The sequence below is a fragment of the Miscanthus floridulus genome, chromosome 7 (assembly GCF_019320115.1).
Source record: "Miscanthus floridulus cultivar M001 chromosome 7, ASM1932011v1, whole genome shotgun sequence".
Taxonomy (NCBI): domain Eukaryota; kingdom Viridiplantae; phylum Streptophyta; class Magnoliopsida; order Poales; family Poaceae; genus Miscanthus; species Miscanthus floridulus.
The window spans coordinates 94,111,852-94,128,247 of record NC_089586.1 but is presented as its reverse complement, the minus strand read 5'-3'; positions in this window follow the sequence as shown (position 1 = coordinate 94,128,247).

The window sequence follows — 16,396 nt, the reverse complement described above, 5'->3', positions numbered from 1 at the left end:
CCAAAAACAGTGCCTCGGGCCCATGTAAGTCGGCCTAGCTGATTCAGGAGTCGGCTTTGCCGACTTTATCAGGTCCAGAACGGATCTAAGCACGTTTTGACGTGATTTGGAAGGGATTTCGACTCCTTGAGGGATAAGGCCACCCCACCTTATAGATATAAGGTCCACGGCCGATTGAGGTGCCCAACACACACAATCATACCAAAAAACTAATCTACTACCTCTCTTTTACCCTCTCTTCCCCTCTACTTCTCCTCGTTCTTCATCGGCGCTGCATGGACGGTGGATCGATGATAGCGACGCTCTAGAGCGGCCAGACCGGCTAGAGCAGCCCATAGCCGCTGCACGCCCCAACTGGGTCCCACCCGGGCGTGTAGGGTTTCGGGTCTCAAGAGACCTCACCGGCGTGTCTTGCGTATCGCGCTCTCGGCGAGGCTCCTCCGGCGATGTGTCTTTCGTATCGCGCTCATCGCTAGAGGCACAATGTCCAGGTGTGGACATCCCCTAGGCGCCGGCCGATTTGAAAATCGGCTAGGCCCTACATCGAGCGATCTAGCTCCTTATCGAGTGTGTGACCTAATTAAGCGTCAACACACTTTTTGGCGACTCCGCTAGGGAACGATTGGTTCAGCTATCTCTTATAGCCGATCTTTCTGACCTATACAGTTTGTTGGTTCTAATCCATCCTTCTTGTGTTTATCATTACCGTTGCATCTGGCCTAAAAGGCCGATAACATCTGGTCTTGATCCCCTTTTTAAGATGTGGAACAACGGTCTCAACGGCGAGTTCACCGGTCCAATGGGTCAGGAGAGCATCATCAAGCCTACAACAATAGCTGAGGTAAAGGCACATGGGTTTAACGAAGATTCTCCTCTTTTTTCATACCGTGGTTAAGCTTATGTCTAGTTTTGATAGATTAAAGGAAAGGATGTTTGGTACTCCTAATGCTACTTCACCTCATGCTATACATATTAGTGAATCGGCCCCGGCTTTTAGTCAACCTCAATATGAGAGGCCGTTTCAATATGATCTTGATCAACATGTTAGGTTTGTTTCTGATAATCAATCTGAATTGGCCTCTTCGGCACCTGAAACCAATAGGGCCAATTCAGGAAGGGTTAGCACTAAACTTCCTGCTGAGAGGCTGTGTTATTTTGATCAGCATGACGAGTTGATTTTAAAGAGTCAATCCAACTTGGTCTCTTCAGTACCTAAAACCAATAGGACCAATTTAGGAGGGGCTTACAGTATACCTACTGGCAAGAGGTTGTCTTATTGTTATATTGATCAATATGGCAAGATTATTTTTAGGAAGAAACCCGAATTGGTCTCTTCGGCGCCTGAAACCGATAAGACCAATTCAGAAGGGGTTAGCACTATTCTTCCTGCTGCTACATATTCGGTTTGTACCTCTCGAACCGATGACGGGACAACAGCACTGCATGCTTCATTGCCTCATATTACGGTGTTGTCTGACTCTCCAAAGTCATCAAACATGGTTCCAATGCCTAAGGCTTCATGTGATGCCTCCCAAACCCATTCACATAAATTTATTAATCGGTTTTGGAAATCAAAAGAGGCAAGATTGGACATGCAAGATATGCATAACGAAGATGCACATCATTTACCTTGCAATAAGACACTTTCCATGGCTGAAGTTCTAGAGATAAATAATTCAGCCATCTTGATACGGCCGGGGCAAGCCGATTCCACCATTGGGAAAAATGTGATAATCGGCGAGCCCAGAGAACCTAAGAAGGGAAAGAAAGTTTTAGATCACGAGGTGGTGCTAGAAAAGTCCAATGATAATCGGGAGAGCCTTAAGATCACTATCAAATCTTCTAGGCTCCGGGGGCAGGCCCAAACTCCCATGGACAAGCAGAAATCAGCCACTAACACTATTGTTCAAAGAGGATTGATTAGGCCGACTTCAAAAGTCGGCCAAACTGATTTTAATGTTGGTGGACAGAAAAAATCAGTAAGACCGATTTCTCAAATTGGTCAAGCTAGCTGCAAACAAAAATTGCAGCACACATGTAAAGATGGAGTGTTGATTCCTTACCCATTAATTCGTCAAAATCCTCACTGATGGAGGATGTGTGCTGGTGTAGCTCGCAATGAGCAACGGTGTGTCCCTCAGAGCCGATTGAGCTACAGCCAATCGAGCTCCAGCAAGGCAGGACCGATTAAGCTAGTTTTGGTTAAACTTACTAATTAAGTCCAACAAAAGGGTAAGGCATCAGCAAAGCAAGTATATGTGTTGAGGGACAAGGAAGTTCTAATTAATCCCACAAGAAAGGCCGATGAGCAAATAGTCATCAAAATCAGCCCTGTAGGTGCTCCAATCAAAGAAATAGGACCGATTGTGATTGATAACCTGGACCATTCTGATGTGGAGAAGATATCAAAGGGTGATGATGTTAATAATCATGAAGCCCGGATTAGCACATCGGCTCTTGAGAACTTCCAACCGGCATGGTGCCCTTCAGGTTTGTCGAGAACACAAAAGCACAAACTCCAGCGTGCTCGTTGCAAGAAGCTTAAGAAAGAAGGGCTAACAAAGATGGGGAAAGAAATCTTCAATAAGGATCCAATTTTCCCTCAATCAAGCAAGAAAGAACCAGCTGCTTGCTCAAAGTCGGCTGAGCTGACTTCCCAGTCGGCTGAAACGGCTCCCCCTGTACTTGCTGCCCTGGTTGACCCCCAGTCGATTAAGACAACTTCAAAGTTAGCTGAGCCGACTTTCTTAGGCCTGGGTGTCTCCGGGGTATCTCCAGTTGATTCGGTTCCCTATGTTGTTGATCTGGTCCCCACCGGTGTTGAGAAGCTTTCTGGAGGTCAAGCTATTTTCTAGAAGCCAGCATACCACGTGAATCACCTTAAGCCACTACATGTGAAGGGCTTCATTAATGGCAAACTGGTCAACAACATGTTGGTGGATAACGGAGCCATGGTAAATCTAATGACATATTCACTTTATAAGAAACTTGGTAGATCTGATGAGGAGCTGATTAAGACCAAGAACATGTTGGAGGAAATTCTATTTCGGCCAAGGGATTTGCCTTGATGAAACTTACTATCGGGAGCAAAACGTTGACCACCGTCTTCTTTGTTGCAGAGGTTCAAGGGAGCTACAATTTAATTCTTGGGCGCAAATGGATTCATAGCAATCGATGTGTGCCTTCTATCTTGCACCGGTTCCTCATTCAGTGGGTGAATAATGAAGTTGAGATCGTCCATGCACTCATCGGCTTATACCAAGGCCGATGTGAAGCGACCCCCATTTCCACGAAGGGAAATCCACAGCATCGAAGTGTAATAAGATCGTTGTAGATCATATTACCCAAATTCCAGTCGAATATCACATCCATACAACGATATTATCAGAGTACAAATAGTGTGAAGTTACATAAATTATTACATCGCCGCATTGGCGGATTCAAAAGTAGCATTCATTCAGAAACAGCTTGAAGATAAGATCGCCAAACTCGAGCGTAGGCACGAACCCCTCATCCGTCAAACTCCTCGGAGCTATACTCCTCAGTAGAACCTGTGTGCCAAAATTTATCAGTACGATTTGTACTGGCCACTCCCAACCCTATGAGCATTTGCTTTGTGGTAATTGGATGCAAGTTGGATATAATCAAAGGAACCTATAAGGCTGGGGATTCCTATGCAGTAGCATATCAAGTATATATATTAATAGTTGGTCAAGTTTTAACACCATTCCCACACACATTCCACCCCATTCCCTTTCTAGAACTAGGTTTCGATCCTCGGATCGATATACCACCATCTCCACACCGTCACCATACCATCGCTCAGTCGGCAGGCCAACTCCCTCTCAGCACTGCCTCAAGGCTCGTAGCCCCTGGCTACGACCGACACTCTCTCATGGGGGAAGAAGAGAAGGACTCATCTCTCTATCTAGTTTAAGAAAAACCCAGGAAAGGTCCATAGCCGACAAGTCGGCACATGTATCGATCGATCAACCATACACTCTACAGTGGTTTTACATAACCACAAGATCCGCCTTCCCCGCCGACCGTCGTCAACTGGGCTGATTCCGGCCGCTTGCTAGCCTAGAATAATGCCACCCTACCATTCAGCCCTGGTACACCCCAAGTCTAGTCTGGGGTGGCTGAAACTGTGAGTCATGAGCCGGGTCCACAAGGTCTCCATGAAGTCTCGGAAGGGTGTGGGGGAAATCCTCTGCACCCCATACCTCCTTACACTGTTCGCTAATCAACCTAGCAGTAGTGGCAATATCCTACCAAGTAGTCCGGCCGTCCCGCACCATATAGGGCGAGTGGTACGTAAGGTTTCCCGGTGAATCTGAGTACTAGTAAGTCCTTAGGGATGACCAAGCCAGAATGTCTTCATCAAGGTTTCCATTTACCGTGCCACCACAGCACCTCCACCTTGGGCTCCTCCCATCACAGGTTCACACCCAAGGCCACCTCATATACCATTTACCCACCACAAGTATCCATTCCAGGGGTGCCCCGGTAGCACCCCATGGCAAAACTTGCCCCAGGCTTGTCGTATACTCCAACTTGGTCGACACAACCCTCACCCTCCACGCACCCGAGTCACACACACAGCACTCTCCCCAAAGTCCAGGTAACACCGGTTTCCACCACGCATCAATGTAGTGCAAGCATAGTAGAAGTAATAAGCAATGAAATATAGTAGCAAGCGTGTGTCTAGCCTAACAGCTGGGTGAGCAGGGGCAAGGTTGCGTCAAGGTAAAGGCCATCTAGAAAGCATACTACCATGCATGTCCTATCATAGTATGAATATAATAATAAAGTATAGCGCTAGCAGTTCTATATTAGCCATGCGTAATAGGTACTACGAAGTTGGGTGGGATGTGGCACCTTCAGTGTAGTCGTCTCCGTTCTCCTCATGGTACTCACGATCCTCGTCCGTCAGGTTCTCCTCCGAGTCTGCAAACGATCGCATTATAGTCGCGTTAGCGACATCTATAGAATAGCACAAAGAAGCAATGAAAATTCAAAAGAACCAAATGCACTCAAACATGGGTTCATTGCGTAGAGCTCGATTTTAGATGAATTTTGGTCCTAGTTTCGTATTTTTCTAAGGCCGTATGAATTAGTTATGAATTTCTGAAGTTTAATTCATTTCTAAAAATGGAAAAGGCTGAATTAATTCTAGGCTGACACGTGTCACGCTATGGCTGGTCCACGTGACATGCTGACGTCAGCATGACGTCATCGTCTCGGTTCCAAGCTGACAGGTGGGGTCCAGCTGACGTCAGCATGACGTCAGCAACATCATCAGTTCTGACAAGTGGGCCCAGGGACTCTTGGGTCACTAACATGTGGGTCCGGTCAAAGTCAATGTCAGTCAACGGCGAGTCAATGGTCAACGGTCAACTATCAGGATCACTGACGTGTGGGGCCAGGACTGCTGACGTTAGCAGCTAATGTCATCGTGACGTCATCATGATGTCACCCTGGCTGTGTTGGCGTCTGACGTGTGGGTCCCACGTGACGTCATCACGATGTCAGCATGACGTCACCTACTGACAAGTGGGTCCAGCGACTCGGTGTCGCTGACATGTGGGGCTAGGTCAACGGTCAACGTTGACCAGTCAACGGTCAACACGGACTGGGTCTCAAACGGGCTCTGGCGGGCTTCGGGTTGGGCCGGTCTAGGCCGGGCCGGGCCGGACACGTGGCAAGCTGTGGCGCTGCCACGTCGTAGCCATGGGCCTCTACTGGGCTTCATCCACAGCGCTGGCTCACGGTGCGTGGTTCATGGTGGACGCAGGTTCATGGTCCATGGACCTAAGACAGGGTCCATGGTGGACCGAGTCCTCCCTTCATCTCCTCCGTTGCGGTCTTCGTGAATTGGGTCCACGCGCGTGTGTGGCCGGCGAGGATGAATCCTCTATTTCTCCCGCGGTCGTGCTCTTGCCGGCGGCGAGCTCACTGGTGAGCCTCCGTGGCGGCGCTAGTGTGCAATTGACGCAGGTGGAAGCTCCGCCGAGCCTCGGCGTCTTCATTGGTGGGGTTACCACGGCGTGCAGGGTCCCATGGTGTGCTGGCCACGGCGGCAGTCTTCCGGGCACGATGGCGGCGCCCGTGAGGTGGCTACGGCCACGGTGAAGCGTCCTGGTGGGGCGTGTAAGCTTCTACGGCTCCATGGGGACGCGGCGAGGGCGTCCAGGGCTCAAGGCGGGGCTTCGGGTTTCCAGGTGGCCGGTAGGGGCTCCCCGGCGGCCACAGCGACACGGTGACGACGGCGAGTCGCGTGAGTGAACTACGGGGCTCTAGCGGGGTGGTCATGGCGTGGTCGCGGGTGTGCGCATGGGTGTGTGTGTTCCCAGAGACCGGAGACGGCCCTGGCCTACGCGCTCCCGGTGTGGAGCGCCATGGCCAAAGTAGCAAGGTTCGGCGGCGGGCAGGGGAAGAACCGAGGCTCACCATAGGTGTTGGAGTCGACTGGCTGGCGGTGCAGTGGCGGGTTGCGGCCGTATAGCTCCGGAAGCCGTGCAGTGCAGCGTTGCCGGCGTTAGTGATGAAGACGACGGCTTCGTCTTCGGCTCCGACGACCTCCTCCCCCGTAGCGGCTTCAGCGTTTCCCCCCCCCCTCTTCTTCCCCTTCTCCCTCTTCTCTCTTAGTTCGGGTGCACAGTGGATGGCCACCACGGTGGCGGCAGGGCGATGGGATGAGCTAGGGCTCCGGGGCCGGGGCTTTTATAGCCTAGCTCGGCCATGGAGCTCGGTGATCGGCGGATGGAGACCGAGGGGCGATCGAGGGCGCTCGTTTGCATCCAACGGCGCGCGCGTGGTTGCGTGGGCGCAGCGCAAGGGGAGACAGGGCCATGCCCCGGGCGTGATCCCCTGGCCCGCTCCTGCCATTGCTGTCAGCCTTTGGTCCCGCAGTGGTTGAGGCGTGGGGGAAGACGACACTGTTGCGGGGTGCGGCTGACATGCGAGGCCAAGTGGCAGCGGCGGCAAGGGAAACGGGGAGGCGCGCGGGCGTGGGCGACGCGCGCTGGGCTGCTTGCTGGGCTGCTGTGCGCGAGTTGGGCTGGCCTGCTACGCGCTGGCGGGGCTGCTTGCTGGACTGCGAGGCCTTCTCCTCTTTTCTTTTCTTTTCTTTTCTTTTCTGTTTTCTTTTTCTTCTTCCTTGATTTGAATTCAAATTTGGTTTGGGTATTTGAATTCAAAATGGGTGCACCAAATTCATTGGAGTTTTAGATATGAGGCCCACCACATTCTTTTATATATATATATATACATATATATTAGGAATTTATTTAGCTAGTTTGTATATCAATCATAGGTGTAGTTTGGTATATATAAAAATAGAATTAGTTTTCTCTTTTTACACAATTATCCTTTGTTTTGGAATAGTAATTACTTTATGGTGTGTTTCTTTTAAAAGAGTTGTTAAGCATAACATAAAACAAATGGAAATCCAAATCACAATTTGGGTTAACAATGTATGCAACACTTTATTCGTTAGAAATTAAATAATCATAATCAACAAAAGACATGCCATGCTTATGTGATGACTTGGGTTGGAGTTAGACCTAATGCATCTCTTAGGTTAGGTTACTATACATGACACTCATCATCACATGGGAGTTTTGAGAAAAATTTTGTAGTTGGTATTTTTAGTGTATGGATTTTTGGGTTGTTACAGTCCTACCCCCTTAACAGAATCTCGTCCCCGAGATTAAAGCATAACGTACTCTTCAAAAAGATAAGGATAGTGTAGCCGGAGGTCAGACTCTTTCTCCCATGTTGCTTCTCTCTCTGTATGATTACTCTATTGGATCTTGCACATAGGAATAGTCTTGCTTCGGGTCTCTTTGGTATCTCTGCCTAGAATTCTGATAGGATGTTCTTTATACTCGAGTGTATCTTGAATGTCAAGTGTATCGGTTGGGACTACTTCATCGGGTACTCTCAAACACTTGCGTAGCTGTGAGACATAGAATACGGGATGTACACCCAACAATTCCTCGGGTGGCTCAAGTTTGTAGGTGAGCTTTCCAATCCTCTTGCAAATCTTGTATGGGCCAACAAATCTAGGGGCAAGCTTTCCTTTCACATGGAATCTGACAGTTCCACGTAGCGGGGATACCTTGAGATAGACAAAATCTCCCACATTGAACTCAAGTTCTCTTCTCCTTTTGTCAGCATAGCTCTTGTATCGACTTTGAGCAATTCTCAAGTTCTCCTTCACTTGAGCAACTCCTTCTTCGGCATCTTGAATCTTGGCGGAGTCAAAGAACGATCTTTCTCCCGGTTGGGACCACATCAGAGGTGTCTTACATGGTTTGCCATACAGAGCTTCAAATGGTGACATCTTGATACTGGCTTGGTAGCTGTTGTTGTAAGAAAACTCTGCATAGGGTAAGCATTTCTCCCAATCAGAGCCATAATTCAGTACACTAGCACGAAACATGTCTTCTAAGATCTGATTTACTCGTTCAGTCTATCCATCTGTCTATGGGTGATAAGCGGTACTGAAATCAAGTTTGGTTCCGATGGACTTGTGCAAAATTTCCCAGAATCAGGACACAAACTGAGGACCACGATCAGATACAATACTAGAGGGAGCTCCATGTAGTCTGAGGATATGCTCAACATATAGATCTGCTAATCTTTCGGCATTGGTCTTGGTCTTTACGGGTACAAAGTGAGCAACTTTGGTCAAACGATCAACAATCACCCAGATGGAATCATTGCCTTTCTACGAACGGGGCAATCCAACTATGAAATCCATGGATATGCTCTCCCATTTCCACTCGGGAATGTCAAGAGGCTTTAGCAAACCTGCAGGCCTTTGATGTTTAGCCTTGACTCTATTGCAGGTGTCACAACGTGCCACATGTCCTGCAATGTCTGTCTTCATGCCTTTCCACCAAAAGTGTTTCTTCAAGTCTTGATATATTTTTGAACCTCTAGGGTGAATACAGTACTTAGAATCATGGGCTTCTGACAGAATTTCCTCTCGTAGGGCTAGATCAGAAGGTACACAGATTTTGTCCTTGAACCAGATGGTTCCTTGTTCATCTTCTTGGTGGTGGGTCTTGTAGCCTAGTTTCATCAGACCACGGAGATATTCAATCTCTTCACAACTCTTCTGAGCTTGACGGATACGATCTGTGAGGTCATACTGTATGTGGAGCTCATTCAGTAAGCCATGCGGTAGTATCTCTAGTTGGAAATCATCAATCTCTTCCTTGAGCTCAGGTGGTATGGATTCTATGATCAAGGTGTGACAGTAACTCTTGTGACTAAGAGCATCTGCGACTACATTAGCTTTTCCCGGATGATAGTGAATTTCTAGGTCATAATCCTTGATCAACTCTAGCCATCGGCGTTGCCTCATATTTAGATCTTCCTGAGTGAAAAAGTACTTTAAGCTCTTGTGATCCGTATAGATATCACACTTGTTGCCTATCAAGTAGTGTCTCCAGATCTTCAAGGCATGCACAACTGCTGCTAACTCAAGATCATGGGTTGGGTAACGGTTCTCGTGTTCTTTCAACTGTCGAGACGCATATGCTATCACTTTTCCATCTTGCATCAGTACACAACCAAGTCCTTGACGGGATGCATCACAATAGACCACAAAATCTTTGCTGATATCAGGCAATGCTAGCACAGGAGTTGTGGTAAGCTTCTGTTTCAGTTCTCGGAAGCTTTGTTCGCACTCAGGCATCCATTCAAACTCCTTAGTCTTCTTCAGAAGGTTGGTCATTGGACGGGCTATCTTGGAGAAGTTTTCGATGAATCGACGATAATATCCAGCCAATCCCAAGAAACTTCTGATTTCTGTCATATTACGAGGTTGATCCCACTCTTTCACAGCTTCAATCTTGGCCGGGTCAACTGCGACACCTTCAGCTGATAATACATGGCCTAAGAAGGCAACTTTCTGTAGCCAAAATTCGCATTTGCTAAACTTTGCGTAGAGCTGATGTTGGGCTAGTTTCTCAAGCACCGTTCTTAGATGATGTTCGTGTTCTTTAGCGGCGGATGAATAAACAAGGATGTCATCAATGAATACTACCACAAACTTATCTAGTTCATCCATGAAAACCTTATTCATCATGTTCATGAAGTATGCGGGAGCATTCGTGAGTCCAAAGGACACCATGGTGAACTCAAACTGACCATACCTAGTCACAAAAGCTGTCTTCGGGATGTCACTTTCTCGAATCTTCATCTGATGATAGCCGGATCTGAGATCAATCTTGGAGAAATACTTGGCACCTCTGAGCTGATCAAGCAGATCATCAATCCTTGGTAGGGGGTACTTGTTCTTGTTGGTGACTACATTCAAGTTCTGGTAATCAATGCACATTCTCATCAAGCCATCCTTCTTCTTAACAAATAGAATAGGGGATCCCCAGGGTGAAGCACTGGGTCTGATATATCCCTTTGAGATGAGCTCATCAAGCTGTTTCTTGAGCTCGGCCAGTTCATCAACTGACATGCGATAGGGTCTCTTGGCAATGCGTCCTGTTCCCGGCAAAAGATCTATGATGAACTCTACATCACGGTCTGGTGGCATACCCGGTAATTCTTTAGGGAATACATCGGGGTAGTCTCTGACCATAGGCACATCATGAACTATCTTCTCCTCTTTTTGTGATTCTGAACTTGCTTTAAGAGCACATAGGATAGAAGTGGACTTTCCAGACTGGGGTTCACATCTAATGACTTGGCCTGATGGGTGGGTCACTTGGATGTATCTAGGTGAACATGATATGATACCTCGGTGAAGGGTTAACCAATCCATACCTAAGATGACATCTAGGTTGGTGGAAGGTAACAGGGTTAGGTCAGCTTTAAAGATAAGACCCTCAATGGTAAGACTCACTCCCTTACAGATGTGGGTGCACTTTAGGTCTCCTAAAGGTGAGCTGGTGATGATAGGCTTTTCACGTAGGGTTGCAGGCAGGTCATGTTCTCGTGCAAACTTGGATGATATATAAGAACAAGTTGCTCCAGAGTCAAATAGAACTAATATAGTATTGCCATTAACTAAAAACATACCGTGCACCATGTCAGGGGCAGCCTATGCATCCTCGGTGTCCAGATGGTTGAGACGTCCATGAGTAGCAGATCCCCTAAACTGAGACTTCTAAGCAGCTGAGTTCTGTGGGCACTCAGCGGCTTTGTGACCTGGCTGGCCACAAGCGAAGCAGGTGAAAGGTGTACCACCTGTAGAGGTTGGCGTGGGTGCCTTCCAGTTTCCAGTGCTTGGTGTGGAGCGGTTCTGTGCTGGGCGCTCATTCACAGAGCGGGAACGGTTGAAATGGTCCTGAGTATTGCGGTCCTGAGCATAACGGTCCCGGGTGTAACAATCCTGAGCAGGGCGGGAGTATTTGGCAGTGTAGCCTCCACTACCCCTACTCGATCCAGGGTTGTCATCCCTGTTGTGGTGAGAGCGTTCCCTAGATGGTGCATCTCTGCGGAACCTCTTGCGATCACGACCACAGAGAGACTCCTCAGGCTTACGCTTCCTCTCCCTATACTCTTCTCCAGCTTCAGCACGGTCCTTCTCAATCTGGATGCAGCGATCCACCAGAGCACGCAACGTGTTACTCTCGATACCGCCAAACTTCAGCTTGATGTGCGGGTTGAGTCCCTTGCGGTAATAGTACAACTTTTCCTTCTCAGAGTTCACAACATAGGAAGGTGCATAGCGAAGAAGATTGGTAAAACGAGTAGTGTACTCAGTCACCCTGTCTTTTCCCATCTTGATGTTGCGGAACTCCTCAGCTTTGGCCTCCATGACACCCTTGGGAATGTGATACTCAGTGAATGCTTCGGCGAACTCATCCCACGAGATGTTGGTAGGGTCTTCATGGGAATCAGTGAAACTGTCCCACCAGGCGCGTGCTGCACCTGTGAGCTGGTGTGCGGCTACTCCAACACATTCATCGTCGATGAAAGTAGTGAGGTCAAGCTTCTTCTCCATCTCCTTGAGCCAGTCATCGGCTACAAGCGGGTCAGGGTCGGTGCCATCATAGGTAGGTGGCCTTAGCTTTAGAAATCCTTCCAGCTTCCTTTGGAAGTCATTCTGTTGACCTCCCTGGCGACGGTTTGCTCCTTCAACAAGAGCTGTAAGAAGCTAGGTCTGTTGTGCCATCACTTCTGCCAGGTTCGGTGGTGGTGGTGGAATGTTCTCCTCAGGTGGCGGAGTATTCTCCAGGTTGAAGGGTATCCCTCCACACCCATGCCCACGGCCACGGTTCATCAGGCGATTAGATCGGCGGTTCGACATCTACAATACGGATCATAGGAATTTTAGTGCTTGTGCCAAAAGTGCTTATAATTCAATATGATTACATGTTTTTTGACAATTTAAAGAAAACATTTATACTATCCAACACTCATTACAAAGAAGCAATAAGATTCATAAAGATGCAATAAGATCCAAAACATTCATTACATGGGTTTATTACATAGCATCATCTCTAGTAGCTACACTTGAAGACGTGCGAGAATCATTCTACGCATAGTGTCTCTTAATACATCTCATAAGGGGTACATCATGGGGTACAACTTACGGAAGCTACTGACATGACTTATGACCTCATAGGGTCATTCTACTCTAACTCGTACACTGCAGCTGGGATACGACTGTTCTCAATCTCGATCTCCTCGTCAGACTTGTGAAGTCGGGATACGTACTTCAAGACCTCGGCGAGCTCCTCAGTAGGCTTGGCTCTAGGTAAGGTAGGGCAGGCATCTAGGTTGAGGCGAGTCGGGGCTAACTCAAACTCCTCTATCTTAGGCTTCGTCTTGCTGTGAATCTCCTTGGGTAGCTGATCCCACATACCCTTCATCTCCCTGAGGTGCTTCTTGTCAGACTTCTGCCAAGCCTGTCGAGCCCTCTCACACTTGTCCTATAGGTACTCGTTCTGCCTGAGTGCCTTGATCAAGTGACCCTGGTTGCGAGCGGCCTTCTTCCTGAACTCCTCTAGATCTTGAGTCATGGTCTTGTTCTTGGATTGGATTTTCAGCATATCAATCCCCTTGGACCTCTCTCTGTCTCCTCTACGGCTAAACTCGGCCTTCTTGTCGTCCAACTCTCTCTGCAACTCCAAGACCTTGCTGTCCAGGTAGCAGTTCCTGTTGCCTAGGTCGGCTGCTTTGTCTTGTAAGTCAGCGACCTCGGCTCTGTGGACTTCTTCATGATGGTTCAGCTCATCCTACCACTTGGCGACTGTCTCTAGTAGACTAGCTCGCTCCTGTGCTCCCTACGAGTCTCGCTCCTGGTACTCCCACCAGAGGGCCTGGTCCTGACGTCTCCTCTGCTCCAGCTGGGTCACGTACCTGTCCTGCTCTAGTAGGTGGATAGCTGAGACACGAAGACATCTGTCCTCCTCGGCAAAGATAACTCTGCCGGCCGCGAAGCTCTACTCACTGGGGGTAAGGCTAAGGTCGAGGACCTGGGGGAGTAGATGGAACTCTATCGTCTTCAGGTGCTCGTAGTGGTCCCTCATCACTCTGCGAAGTGCCTTGTGTGAGATCGCTTGCAGTCCCTCCTCGACTGTGTCCTCTATAGTCAACTCGGTGAAAGCTGGAACAGAAGGTAAGGTAGTGCTAGCTGGGAACTCAACTGAGGTGACAACCGGTCCTTTGATTCCTCCTTCTTGAGCTAGCTTCCCAGTGTAGGTGACCTTGACAAGCTCGTCGGGGACTCCTAACATGACAAGAACTTGGCAAGGGGTCTGTGCAAAACCCCTGAGCTCACGTAAGTCAAAGGTAAGCTTGGCGTGGTCCAGAGGTAGCGGTCCTAGAGGTGGCCAGTCGATGTTTGTTGCCATCTGCATGTTTTAAGGAACATGTGTTAGCAGGTCAATAAATAGATAAGCCTTGCATAAAAGTAGATGCAGGGTCGGTGTCGATGTTTCACCACCGATAGCCTGCCATGGGGGTACCCGGGGCAGTATGTTTGGGCTTCGGCGTATGCTGAACTCGATGGTTAACGCAAGAGACAGTCGATTTATCCTGGTTCAGGCCCTCGATCGTAGATCGAGTAATAACCTTATGTCCAATCGGTGTTCGCCTTTGCGTTGGATTGATTGTGATATGTTATGTTGTACAATTATCGTCCTCTCTCTCAGGAGCCCTGCCCTCCTTTATATAGTCAGGAGGCCAGAGTTCTAGTCGGTTTACAATGAGATTTCCTAGTAGGATTACTTAATAGTTCTACTACTAAGATTACATGGGAAGAATCCTAGTTGAACTAGATCTTCTCTCTCCCTTGTGGGGTATCCTGTGGGTCCCGCATCGACAAGCCCCCGAGCACTTCACGGTTGAGCTCTGAAAGTCTCGCTTTACTCCTTCAAGTCTTGTTGAGTAGGAACAAGATGTCATCCGAGTGCTTTCTGGAGTGAAACCTTGTAGCGCTTCTTGGGATCTTCGAGTGGTGAGTGCTTTTTGAAGAAAAAGTACATCCATCTGGTTGTAGCCCCCGAGCCTCTTGCTATTTGGAACAAGGAGCTGGAGGATCTTGTCTTGAAGTTGCTCTGATTGTTCGTTGAAGTTTTATCAAAAATAACTCGAATATGGCTCGTTCCGGGTTCTTTTTGTCGTAATGTCTTGAAGTGGTCTGCGTTGAGGAAGTCTTTTGGTGACGTGCGCTTTTTCGAAGAAAAAGTGCACTCACTGAGTGTAGCCCCCGAGCCTCTTGCTATTTGGAACAAAAAGTTGGAGGGTATTGATCCTTTATGTTGTTTGAAAATTTGTGTTCTGAAGTAGTCCCCGAGACTTGGATTATGTCATCATCCGAGTAGTTTTTGCAGCATCTTTCCGAAGCGGCCCTTTAGTCTTGGATTAAACCATCATCCGAGTAGTTTCGCGGCATGCAGGTTCTAAAGTAGTCCCCGAGACTTGGATTATGTCATCATCCGAGTAGTTTTTGCGGCATCTTTCCGAAGCGGCCCTTTAGTCTTGGATTAAACCATCATCCGAGTAGTTTCGCGGCATGCAGCCTCCGAGCTTATGTCCGGGTTCTTTTTGGGTGAAATTGCACTCACTGAGTGTAGCCCCCGAGCCTCTTGCTTTTGCTTGCAAAAGTTGGAGGGTCCAGATTCTTGTCTTCAAAAAATTCTGGGGCTATGTATCCCGCAGCTCCGTGCTTTCTCCGAGTTCTTCTCTTTAGAAAAGAAGTCAGATGAAGAGTCTTGATGTGTCATCGTCGTTGTAGTCTTGAGTTTCTTGTATTCTTGGTCCTTTGTCTTTGGTTCCGAGCCTCCGGGAGTAGTTGAAATGAAGGCCGAGCTCCCTAGCTTAGTGTTGATTAAGCTATGATGCTGGCCGAGCCCCCGAGCGTATATCCGTGTTGTTTTGTTCAGGAAAAACTCGGATGCGAGGTCTTGGCGTATTCTTCGATAGTCTGCTGTTGTCAGATGTAGTTGTATGGTGGTGGTTGAGTGTAAATGCCTTTTGTTCACGAGTTGTACTGTGCTGGTATATTCTTCCGAATATGCCCGTGTTTGAGTACTGTTTCCTCTCGCCTGAGTCATCCATTATTGACTCCTGTCTTTTCACTGTGTCCTTTGTTAGGCTTATTTCGTTGGTACTCTTAGTCCATGTGCGCCGCTCCTTTGGTCTATAAATACTGTCCTAGAGTGCTTGTTTTCATCCATTGGACATTCTGTTGAAACCTTCGTGGTCATGAACATGGTAGTTTGTGAAGTAGAGCAGCCCCCGGGCATATTTTGTAGTTCCTGTGTGTCTTGTCGTAGCTGGAGGAAGTCTTGTGATAGGGATTAGAGGTAGGCTAATCCCACGACAGCATTGTGCCAGGATGTACGTGGTGGTAGTTGGAGGAAGTCTTGTGATGTGGGCTTCGTTTCTTCATCTGGCAGTTCTAGGTTGATCCTCGTCGCCTGTCTTGAGACTGTCCGGTGCAGATCAACACCATATCTAGCATCACATCGGTCTTGGGTAGACAGATGCCCGCCGGCCTTCTCTACTCCATGTTGTCTTCCGATGCTGCCGATTTCTGCCTTGGGTGCACTGCGTCCGTCCTTTGAAGAAAACAGTGTAGCTGATGGCGGTTTGTCCTTCCGAGTAGTAATTTGGGACACGTAGTTGTTCCAGAGCCTAGCCGTGTCCGTGTTCCTCTTTGCTACTTTGCTTTTCGTGGTGCCGAGTTCGTTGGGTCTTGTAAGATTTGTAATCTTCTATTTTTAAAGTCGCTTGTAATGTAACGAATCTTGTCTTCTGAGTTGTCTTTTACTTTTCTGTTGTGATCCCTGTCGTTCATGAGAATACCGAGTTCTTTCTTAAATAACCGGGTTCTTTTGTTCCTTGTGAGGTAGCCCTTTCTTTCTTCTTTCTTTCTTCTTGGTTTGATGGGTTGTTCTTGTAGCGATCT